The following is a 12,106-nucleotide window of genomic DNA, read 5'->3' on the forward strand; positions in this document are numbered from 1 at the left end:
CTGTTTCTTTGTTTTATTTCAGGTACTCTAGCGAGCGTGTATGCATACGCGTTCGCGGGCTCGTAAGAGAACTCTGGATCAAGCCGAAGAAGAAGCTGTAGTAATTCGAAGGGAAGTTTTTAAGGACGAAGAGAAGGTAGAAGAAGAAAAGAAAATCGAGGAACCAACTTTAGTAGTAATGGGAGATCTAGCAGAAATTCATAAGGCTTTGATGGAATCAATGATATTCAGTCGAGCATCATCAGACCAGCCATCTCGGCTAACACTTTTGTGATCAAGTCAAGCACGATTCAGATGATACAGAACTCAGTTCAGTTTGGGGGTTCTCCTACAGAAGACCCCAACATGCACATCAGGGATTTCATTGTGATCTGCGACACTTTCAAGTTCAATGGTGTGATTGAAGATGCTATCAAGCTGCGACTCTTCCCATTCTCTTTGAGGGATAAAGCAAAGTGTTGGTTACATTCTCTACTGTTAGTCCCTTAACAATGCAGCAAGAATCACAGAAGGGGGGTTGAATGGAATTCTTGAAACTTTTTTAGAAATAAAATTGTTCTAACTTAAATATATATCAGTGTGAATTGATTTGCAGAGTACGGAATAATAGCTTCAAATGAATCAAAACATAAGTAATTAAAAACACAAGTCTTTAAAAACTTTCTGGTGGATTTGAATGTAACCACCAGAGATATATAATATATCAAGAGAACTCTGTGTAGCAATTAGCTCACAGCTGCTTACAAATTGTCAACAACTAAGATTGTAGAGAAATGCTAAGAATACAGCTTACAAATATTTCTCTCTTGGTTGCTTAGTTAGTTTTTCTATTTGCTACTTCTTGGTTTATATATCACCAATATTACAAAGTAATAAGACAAGATAATAAAACAAAAACTATCAAGTCTAATACTATGCTACTTCATTACTCTATTTCAACATCTTTGAATATCTTCATAATAGCATGGAAATGGCAATGCTTCTTTGTTCTCTAAAACCCAGTTGTATAGGCTTCCACATTCCATTTGCATACACTCGACACATGTGACTGTGTTGTCACGGTCAACAGATGTTTGAATTCTTTATCTGTCGGGTTCATGATCATCCGTCGAGTTCATGATCATCCGTCGGGTTGTCATGTTGATCATCCGTCAAATGGCATTGTTGTTTATCCGTCGGGTAGCAATCTGGCACTTGACTTCATTTCATTTATGCAGAATTACAAGACATCATCTATGTACAATTAATCAACCTATTCTGCATATCTAGTTAAAGTCAACATGACTTGAGTACTACTACAGAATCTAACAATGTGTATGCAGAAATGTGCTACAGACTTATTGTTACACAAGCTACTCACTCGATGGATAATAAATCATCATCCGTCGGGACTATATTGAGTTATCCGTCGGGACTATAATCCTTATCCGTCGAGTGCTATATTTTTCACTAAGTAAAATCTACCAAGGTGTTTTGTTAATGAAATCATCAAGCACACAACATATACACAACATCTACCACCAGGGTATATCATTACCGGGGAAGATCTTGCTCAAAAGTTTCTCACTAAATTCTTCCCTATGGAGAAGACTGCTGCAATCAGGAATGCTCTTCCTCAGTTTGCTCAGCAAACTGAAGAATCTCTGTGTGAGGCTTGGGATCGATATAAGGAGATGCTAAGGAAGTGCCTACAACATGGCATGCCTGATTGGATGATTATAAACTGTCTCTACAATGGATTGGGGGCTACTTCTAGACCCATGCTTGATGCAGCATCAAGAGGAGCCTTGTGGGCTAAGAGCTATAATGAAGCTTATGAATTGATTGAACTGATATCTGCTAATGAATACCAGAATCCTTCTCAGAGGCTAACTCAGGGTAAAGTAGCAAGAATTCTGGAGTTGGATGCATCAACTGCTATAGATCCCCAACTTAAGGCTTTGACAATGAAGGTGAACACTTTGGCTAATTGCGGAGTTAATCAAATCACTAGTGTTTGTGAGCTTTGTGTTGGTTCCCATGAGACTGATCAGTGTGCTATTTCTAGTGAATCAACTCAGTTCGTGAGCAACTTTCAGCGATCGCAACAACCTGTGCCTGCCACCTATCAACCTAACAACCGCAATCATCCTAATTTCAGCTGGAGAAACACTGAGAATGTGGTTCAACAACCTTATCAGCAGTACCCAGAAAAATAGTACAACCCCCTTGGTTTTCAGCAACCACAATATGCACCAAGAAAGCAACTTCAGCTGCAACAAGCTAATGAAAAATCTGAATTAGAGGAGTTGAAGCTTATGTGCAAAAGCCAAGCTGTTTCTATCAAGACCTTGGAAAATCAAATTGGACAAATTGCCAATTCCTTGCTAAATCGTCAACCTGGTACACTACCTAGTGACACTGAAGTACCAGGAAAGAGGGAAGCTAATGAGCAGGTGAAGGAAATCACTTTGAGATCTGGGAAGGTTGGAAATCCCGAACAAACTCAAGTTTCGGAGGAAGAAGCTGGTGTTGAAGAAGTAGTAAAGCAGCAGAAAGCAGAAGTGGAACCAAGGAAGACTATTGTTGAGCACACTCCTCTTGAGGGTAATACAGGGGAGAAACAGATCTATCCTCCACCGCCTTTTTCTAAGCGGCTGCAGAAGAAAAAGCTGGATAAGTAATTTGAGAAGTTTCTGGAGGTGTTCAAGAAACTTCGTATTAACATACCTTTCACTGAGGCTCTTGAGTAGATGCCTAGTTTCGTAAAGTTTATGAAAGGTATTCTCTCTCGAAAAGTGAAGCTAGATGATTTAGAGACTGTTGCTCTCACGGAGGAATGCAGTGCTGTGCTGTAACAGAAGTTGCCTCCAAAGTTAAAAGATCCAGGAAGCTTCACTGTATAGTGTACTATTGGAAAAGTGTTTTTTTGAGAGATGCTTATGTGACTTGGGAGCTAGCATCAATCTGATGCCTTTGTCAATCTTCAAGCAGTTAGACTTGCCTGATCCAAAACTGACTTATATGACCTTAAAGTTGGCCGATCGTTCTATTACATATCCGCGAGGTATTTTGGAAGATGTCTTGGTCAAGGTTGATAAACTCATCTTTCCTGTTGATTTCATAATTCTTGATTTCGAGGAGGATAAGAAGATTTCCATTATATTGGGAAGACCTTTCCTGGCAACTGACCGTACCTTGATAGATGTGTAGAAGGGTGAGCTTACAATGCGAGTGCTGGATCAGGATGTAGCTTTTAATGTGTTCAATGTTATGAAATTTCCTACAGAAAATGAGGAGTGCTTAAAGGTGGAGTTGGTCGACTCTGTGGTCACATCAGAACTTGATCAATTGCTAAGGTATGATGCCTTAAAAAGGCTTTGTTGGGAAATTCAGATAGTGAAGATGACGAAGGTGAAGAGCAATTGCAATATCTGAATGCTTCTCCTTGGAAGAGGAAGTTGGATATGCCTTTTGAATCTCTTGGTATGGAGGAGTTGAACAAATCTCCAAAACGCCTCAAGCCATCTGTTGAGGAAGCTCCCACTCTTGAGCTGAAACCACAACCTGAACATTTGAGGTATACTTTTTTGGGTGATGCACCCACTCTGCCTGTGATTATTGCATCTGACCTTTCAGGTAGTGATAAGGAAAAACTCTTGAGGACTCTAAGAGAGTTCAAATCGGTAATCGCTTGGACCATAGCAGATATTAAGGGAATCAGCCCTTCCTATTGCATGCATAAAATTCTGCTAGAGGAAGGCAACAATCCTACGGTTGACCAGCAAAGAAGACTTAATCCAATCATGAAGGAAGTAGTGAAGAAGGAAATTCTTAAGTGGCTAAATGCAGGGATTATCTATCCCATTTCTGACAGTTCTTGGGTGAGTCCAGTTCAGTGTGTACCGAAGAAAGAGGTATCATAGTTGTTGCTAATGAGAAGAATGAGCTCATCCCTACTCGAACAGTCACGGCATGGAGAGTTTGTATGGACTATAGTAAGCTGAACAAGGCCACTAGAAAGGATCACTTCCCTCTACCTTTCATTGACCAGATGCTCAACAGGTTGGCTAGTCACGAGTACTACTATCTTCTGGATGGCTATTCAGGTTATAATCATATTTGTATCGCTCCAGAGGATTAGGAGAAGACTACCTTCACTTGTCAATTTTGTACTTTCACCTTCAGATGAGTTTCTTTTGGTCTGTGTGGTGCACCAGCCACATTTCAGATATGTATGATGGCCATCTTTCTTGATATGATTAGCCAAAATGTGGAGGTGTTCATGGACTACTTCTCTGTATTTGGCGATTTTTTTGATGAATGCTTGTAAAATCTTGGAAACGTTCTCAAGAGGTGTGTTGAGACCAATCTGGTTCTCAATTGGGAAAAATGTCACTTTATGGTGCGACAGGGCATTATTCTTGGGCACAAGGTTTCTAGTAAGGGTCTTGAGGTGGACAAACCCAAGGCGGGGGTCATTGAAAATCTTCCTCCACCTAATTCTGTTAAGAGAATTCGCAGTTTTCTTGGTCATGCGGGTTTCTATAGGCGTTTCATCAAGGACTTCTCTAAGATTTCGAAGCCATTGTGCAGTTTGCTAGAGAAAGATGTCCCTTTCAAGTATGATGACGAGTGCCTTGCCGCTTTTGAGACGTTGAAAAAGAGTTTAATCACGACACATGTCATAACTGCACCTGACTAGAATGAACCTTTTGAGATGATGTGCGATGCAAGTGACAACGCAGTTCGAGCAGTTCTTGGGCAGAGAAAGAACAACATATTTCATGTGTTCTACTATGCTAGTAAGACCCTAAATGGTGCTCAACTGAATTATATTACTATGGAGAAAGAACTTTTGGCTATTGTCTATGGTTTTCAGAAATTTTGATCTTATCTGCTTGGGATGAAGGTGATAGTTTTCACTGATCACGCTACAATTTGTTATCTCATCTCGAAGAAGGACTCGAAGCCTAGATTGATCAAATGGGTTCTGTTGCTTCAAGAATTTAAATTAGAGATAAACGACAGAAAAGGGACTGAAAATCAAGCCGTTGATCATCTCTCGCGTTTAGAAGATCCAAGTGCAACTTCACTAGATAAGTCATTAATCAATGAGTCTTTTCCCGATGAGCAGCTGTTTGGAGTGCAAGAGGAAGAACCGTGGTTTGAAGATATTGTGAACTACCTTGTGAGTAATATCATGCCTCCCGACTTATCGTACGCTCAAAGGAAGAAGTTTCTGCATGAAATGAAGTGGTATATGTGGGATGAGCCATTTCTTTTTCGACAAGGAGCTGACCAAATCATCAAGAGATGTATTCCTTATAGCGAAACGAGGGGGATCTTACGAGATTGCCACTCAACGGCTTGTGGAGGACATTATGGCGGAGAAAAGATAGCAGCTCGTATTCTTCAAGCAGGTTTCTTTTGTCCAACCTTGTTTAAAGATGCTCATCAGTTCATTTTGAAATGTGATCAATATCAATGAGTGGGTAATATGTCCAAGAGGGATGAGATGCCTCTTAATGTGCTTCTCGAGGTTGAAGTCTTTGATGTTTGGGGAATTGACTTTATGGGGCCATTTGTCTCATCTTGCAACAATCAGTATATTTTGTTGGCGGTCGATTATGTCTCGAAATGGGTTGAAGTTAAGGTGTTTCCAACGAATGATGTAAAAGTAGTGCTTAATTTTCTTCACAAGCAGATATTCACAAGGTTTGGAACTCCAAGAGTCATAATCAGTGATGAGGGGTCATATTTTTGCAATCGCAAGTTTACTGCTATGATGCAAAGGTATAATGTGAATTATCGCATTACTACAGCTTATCATCCTCAGACCAATGGTCAAGCTGAGGTATCTAACAGAGAGATCAAGTGTATTGTAGAAAAAGTTGTATGTCCATCAAGGAAAGATTGGTCTTAGAAGCTTGATGAAACTGTTTTGGGTGTATAGAACAGCCTACAAGACTCCATTGGCAATGTCACCATTTTAGTTGGTATATGGTAAGGGGTGTCATCTGCCGGTGGAGCTAGAGCATAAAGCGTATTTGGCTTTGAAGAAGTTGAATCTGGACTTGGATGCAGCTGGAAAGAAGAGGATGCTTCAATTGAATGAACTCGACGAGTTTCGACTTCAAGCTTATGAGAACAACAAAATGTATAAGGAGAAAGTCAAGAGGTGGCATAATAGGGGTCTAGTGCTCAAATCATTTGTGTTGGGGCAACAAGTTCTTTTATTTAACTCTCGTCTTCGTCTTTTTCCTGGAAAATTGAAGTCAAGATGGTCAGGGCCATTTGTTGTCAAAACTGTGTTTCCACATGGAGCGATAGAGATTTTTGAGAATGATCCGGGCCAAGCATTCAAGGTAAATGGTTAGAGGTTGAAGCATTACTATGGTGACACGGCAAACCACGAGGTGGTTAGTGCTGATTTATTATCCGTTTGATCTCAAGATTCTACGCCGAGCTAACGAAGGCAACCCAAGTTTGTTGTACATTAGTAGGTAGAGGAAGCAAAAAGAAAGGAGAAAAACACAAAAAAAATCAGAAAAATAAAAAAATTCAAGGCCAACTTCAGAAGCTGAGTGCGCCTGCGCTGATCTAGCGTGCGGCCGTGCTATTTTTCCAGAAACCAAGTGCGCTCGCTGATCTAGTGTGCGGCCGCGCCAATTTGGCAGAAGGTGAGCGCGCCTGCGCTGGTTTAGCGCGCGGCCGCGCTGGGGTCCTGTTTTCGAAAAAAATAGCAGTTTGTGAAGAGAAAATTGGGATTTTTACTAAAAGATCAATTTCTACCCGAATTTTACTCTTCCACCTCCCAAATTTCCCTCTCCAAATAAAACCCATTATTCCCACGATTCCCATAATCAATTCCCACTGCTATTCCATATCTAATTCTCTTCTCACCTCCTATATATACACACACTTATACACAAACTTCTCCACCACTTTACAAATTCTCAAACACAAATCTCTCTCAAACACTTATCTTTTATTCTCACTTATTCAATCCCAATGGCACCCAAGAGATAAAGAACTCAAGTAAGCAGTAACATCACCAATTCTTCGAGTGCGGGTGGTGTGATGCCAAGTTTTTCAACTCCCGAGGCTGAAGCAGAGTATATGAGGCTTCGCTTGAAGCCTATAACAAAGGAGCGAGGCCATCAGGAAAGGGTGGTAAGTTGTTGGAGATGATATTGGAGATGGGTTGGGTTCCTTTTTGCGAGGCTCCTGCTATTGTGCCCATGAGCGTTGTTCGAGAGTTCTATGTTAATGCGAAGGCGAAGAAGAATGGTTTTACTGTGGTACGGGGGATGATGGTAGAGTACAGTGCGGATGCGGTAAGGAGGGTGATTGAGCATCCCGCGAGGAAGCCCGGTCAGGACACTTGGAACGATAAGACACCGGAGGACTTTGATCTGGATCTGATTGTTTCTACTTTTATGTGTGCCTGAGACTCATTGGAAATTCAAGAGAGGCACAACTGATTACTCCACGTTTCCTGCTTCATGCATGAACAGGTTTGCATGTGCATGAAACTCTTTTATCTGTGCCAACATCATGCCATCTTCTCATGTGCATGAGATTACTATGGAACGTGCTCATCTGTTGTGGGGTATTCTTCAGGGCGACTATGTGGATTTGGGGATGGTTATTTACCAAGGTACTTTAAGGTTCTTGAGAGGAGGTACTACGGGTTCTATACCCTATGCGTCCATGGTGACGAAGCTGTGCATGGAAATTGGTGTTCATTGGACCACACATGAATAGCTGCAGCTTCCCAGTGCTCCTATCGACAGTTCTACACTGTTAAACATGACTGAGTGGTATGGTGGCAAGCCCGATCCTATGTAGTTGAAGGAATATGTTTTGTGTGAGTCACATATAGTTTGCATATTCATGATAGTTTAGTGCATATAGTTGCATATTTGCCATGTAGTAGTTTTTTTATTTTTTTTAGTTTTTTTGATAGTTTGTTCATATAGTTTCATGCATTTGCATTATAACATGATCCCTTAGATAATTTTTCCAATCAACTTGTGATATTGATGCTAGTATAGTGATATCGTATTTAGTGATGTTAAGTCTTATCGAATTGATTTGCATGCTAGAGACAATTATATTTCACTAAGTCTTATAGGTTGCTTGAATGCTAGATCATGGTCATGGTTTATTTGTTTGTCGAGGTTTAATCGCTTGTTTATATTTAGAATTTAGGCTATTCTCATAATAATAAATTAACATGGATATTTAAAAATTGGAGAAAATTGGATTTCATTGCTAGTTGTGTGGCTAGGTGTCAAATGGCTAGTAGTCGGCTCATATTTATATGAGTAGTCTAGGGTTGAGCGAGATGGAGCGAAACACACTCGTTTATAAATTTGTGAAAAAAAGAAAAAAAATAGAGAAAAAAAGAGAAAGAAAGAAAGAAAATATATTTAAGTGTTACGTATAATTGATCACGAGTGGGCTCTTTAGTACTCGAGTTATTAAGTTCTTAGGGGACTTTGTGACTAGTGACCTAACGCTTTTATAGTCTGGGATCCGCTAACCTAACGCTCGTTACATGGGTACTATTATATAAGTCTTTTGTGGACCTCATTCATTGCACGGTCAAATAAGCATACTTGTTGTTTTGTTGTGAATAAAAGCATGAATTCATACAAAACTCCGAAATAAGAATTGAAGTGTTATAAGTCATTTTGAGTCTATCTTTTATTTTATTTATAACCTTGCGATTGCTTTGATGAGTAGTGAGTCATGATTATTGATCTAGTTACAATAGTATATCTGTAAGTATTTGCACACACGCACGTCTCTTGTAACACCTCCAAATCCGGGGTCAGCGGATTTGGTCGTCACTATAAAACCTCATTCCAAATTAACCTGTTTAATCAAAATGCAAATGCCCGTGGAAGATATTTAGCATCTATGACCCCAAACTAATCTAAAATCTTTTAAGGTTACAGTTCTAGAAACAAGATATCCAAATTCCACAAATAAAATTTTCACTTTCTTTTAAAACTCTTCTCAATAATGTCAATCTCAAAACTTAACCCGCTAGTATAACTTCGAAAAGAAGTATACTAGGCCCAACTATAAAATACACAACTATAATATAATATAATATAAACAACTTTATACAATAAAACTTACACTAGTCTGCAAACCCTGGACCAACCACCTTTCAAAAGCTTCTTCTTTTCTTTCTCGAATTACGCGGCTAAACATCGCAAGTTAATCCTCACTGGAGGTTAAATTTAAGAACAAGAAAGTATGAGCGAAAGAAATGCTCAGCAAGTTCATTATAGAATATACAGGGTAGTTTTGATATAAAACTGACATCTGCAATAGCGCAGAACATTTTAAAATCATAATTGTTGAAACATAAAATTTATTAAAGAATCGGATAATTGTCTCTCACTGTATTCAAAACTCTTCTTGATATTTTCGAGCGAAATGCTTCAGCAATACTTTAGATCTAGACGATAATAAAACTCGTAAAACAGTGTTTACGGAACTATCATAAACAACAATAACATGAAACAATGATTATGGAATGAATCACAAATTTTATTCAAAACCGAACTCTTGATATTAATACTCATTTTGTTATCATATCAAATTAGATATCACTACGAACTTTGATGCTCACAACAACCCATACTGAAGTCAACACTAATCATCTGTACTAATACCACCTTTGATATTTAACAACAAACTAAGTATCCACAAAATCAGAAACTGAATCAAAACTGCATTTCATCTTTTATCCGGAAACAAAATACTTAATAAATCATTCCTTATAAGATTATCAAAAGCAATATAATAATTTAGATTGGAATTCTCGAATGAAGGTGTGTTGCCGCTGGTGATCAGCCGTAGAGCAACACCGGTATGCCGAAGCATATCCAACTAAACAAATGGGGCACCCAAGGCACATATCGTCCTAAAGGTATTATATCCCGTATAATACCTTCGCTAGACCGCCGCCACGGCCTCTTATGCAACCATCCAATCATAAAAACATTTTATTGAAAGGGGTCAGAATACTTGACACCCTTATAAACTTTTATTCCCCTATTTACTTAGGCAGGAATACTCGAAAAACCAACTCATTTTTCTCAAAACCCAAAACATTTATAAATCCAGTAATTTGATAAGTAAAATCACTTAGCTATTCTGAACATAGAATAGCAGAAGAGTGCTTGCATAAACAGAATCATTTAATTCAGCGATATGTAAAACATTTATCTATTCCGAACTGAGAATATGAACCACAATACTTGCATAACAAGATTTAAAATAAGTATCACTTGAACAATAAGTGATGATAGGGATACTTGCCTTTGAGATTTAGCAGTTGGTCACACTCGCAATGACGTATCTATTCTGACATTCTGTCTCAAAACATCACCGTCCTTCTTTTCAACACTTTATTGATATGTTGCCCCTGTGATTGCTAAAAGCCAGATATCCAATACCATTCCATCGTACTCTTTACCCAACGCCTTGTCCTGATCAACTCGAATGATCCGCATCTATAATTAAAAAATACAACTTTAATAGTCTAAATGATAATTACTCGACGAACTGCGCGTCAAAAACCCTATTATCTACGCATATGATAGCCCACACATAAAGAAAACAACCAAGTACAAGACTTTTGACCCACACCTAAAGAAGACAGATAAACACAAGACCTTTGACCTACTTACACACGTAATTCATATAACACGTAAGCACATAATCCACGTATCACATAATTCATATCACATATGACTCGGTTCGTCAAAAGGTTCGACTAGGTACGTTTAAAACTGAAATCGGGTCAAAAATATGATTTTTCAGTTACTACGAGACTCAGAATCGATTTACAAAACAAGCGACCTTTCGAAAGAAAAGGTTTTGGGTCTCGAAAGTATTTTTATTAAAAGCGGAATATTTTTCTGAGTCTAGAGGCATTCGTTTCGTATTAAACGGACGAACGGTTTATTTATTACGAATAAAATAAGAATTAAATGAGAATAAATCAATTAATAATTATATTAATTGATTTTTAAATACCAAAATATAATTTTTAAAAGCTTAAAAACAATTCTTAGGATCTATTTGATTAATTATAAATAATTGTATTTTATTTAACTATTTATAAATAAAATTAATTGATTAAATGAATTAACCAATTAATTGAATCTATTAATAATTAATTAAAACAAATTATAAATAATTAAAACAAATATGAATTTTTGAAAATAGTAAAAGGATTAATTTTTGGAATTTAAAACAATTACGAAAATAATTTTTAGAATTTAAAATAATAAGTAAATGGTTTTCGAAAATAAAATAAAGGATTTTTAGAAAATAGAAAAAGAAATTTTGAAATATTTTTAAATTAAAAATATGGAAACACAAATGGAAGTTGGGGTTGGGGTATCAGGGGATCAAGCCCGAGTTTCAATCGGGTTGAAACCAGGTCTGTGGGTAGGAAAACGGGTCAACCCCCCCCCTCAAGAACACCGCCGTCAATTGCCAGAATCCGGCACGCCTGCCGGAACTCAGCGAACTCCGATCAATGCCGAAACAGAACGATTCCATTCCGACTTAACCTATTATCTGATTACAAACATCTGGGCAACATAAACCCAGCAACTGAACTCCCCGTTGATTCCCAGAACACAGAATCCGGCCAACCCGCCATTAAAATCGGCGGCAAGCTCCAAAATTCGGTGAATTAACGATTCGCCTCGTTTCTATACCAAACTCAACCGTCTATGCACGAAAATGGAGCTTATTAGATATACAATCTAACACAATCGTCCCTAACATCAAACAATCATTCAATAGTCCATAAAATCAAGCTTAAATGAAGAACATTAACCCGAGTTCGACTAGCACAAAATCGAACACAATCAATCCAAATATGTATATAAATCGCAAACAAACACGAAGATAAATCTATTACTATCATCAAAAACTTCTAAAAATTATCACAAATTCAAAACCCAATTCGTGTTCATAAATAAAAATGAAATTTTGCAATACTCAACCTTAAGCAAAGATGTTGGTATCAATAGAAAGAGGATGAAAAGGGCTTCGTTTTGATTATTAGAACATTGAAAACCAT

General features: G+C 38.1%; 1 non-coding gene across 1 annotated transcript; it reads right to left on the minus strand.

Annotated features, from left to right (window-relative positions):
- Nucleotides 1–1,595: 1,595 nt before the first annotated feature.
- Nucleotides 1,596–1,702, minus strand: LOC141716398 (small nucleolar RNA R71). Its single transcript, XR_012573110.1, has one exon. It is a non-coding gene; the product is annotated as a small nucleolar RNA R71 (small nucleolar RNA).
- Nucleotides 1,703–12,106: the final 10,404 nt, after the last annotated feature.

This window comes from Apium graveolens, chromosome 3, assembly GCF_009905375.1.
Source record: "Apium graveolens cultivar Ventura chromosome 3, ASM990537v1, whole genome shotgun sequence".
In the NCBI taxonomy this organism is placed as follows: Eukaryota; Viridiplantae; Streptophyta; class Magnoliopsida; order Apiales; family Apiaceae; genus Apium; species Apium graveolens.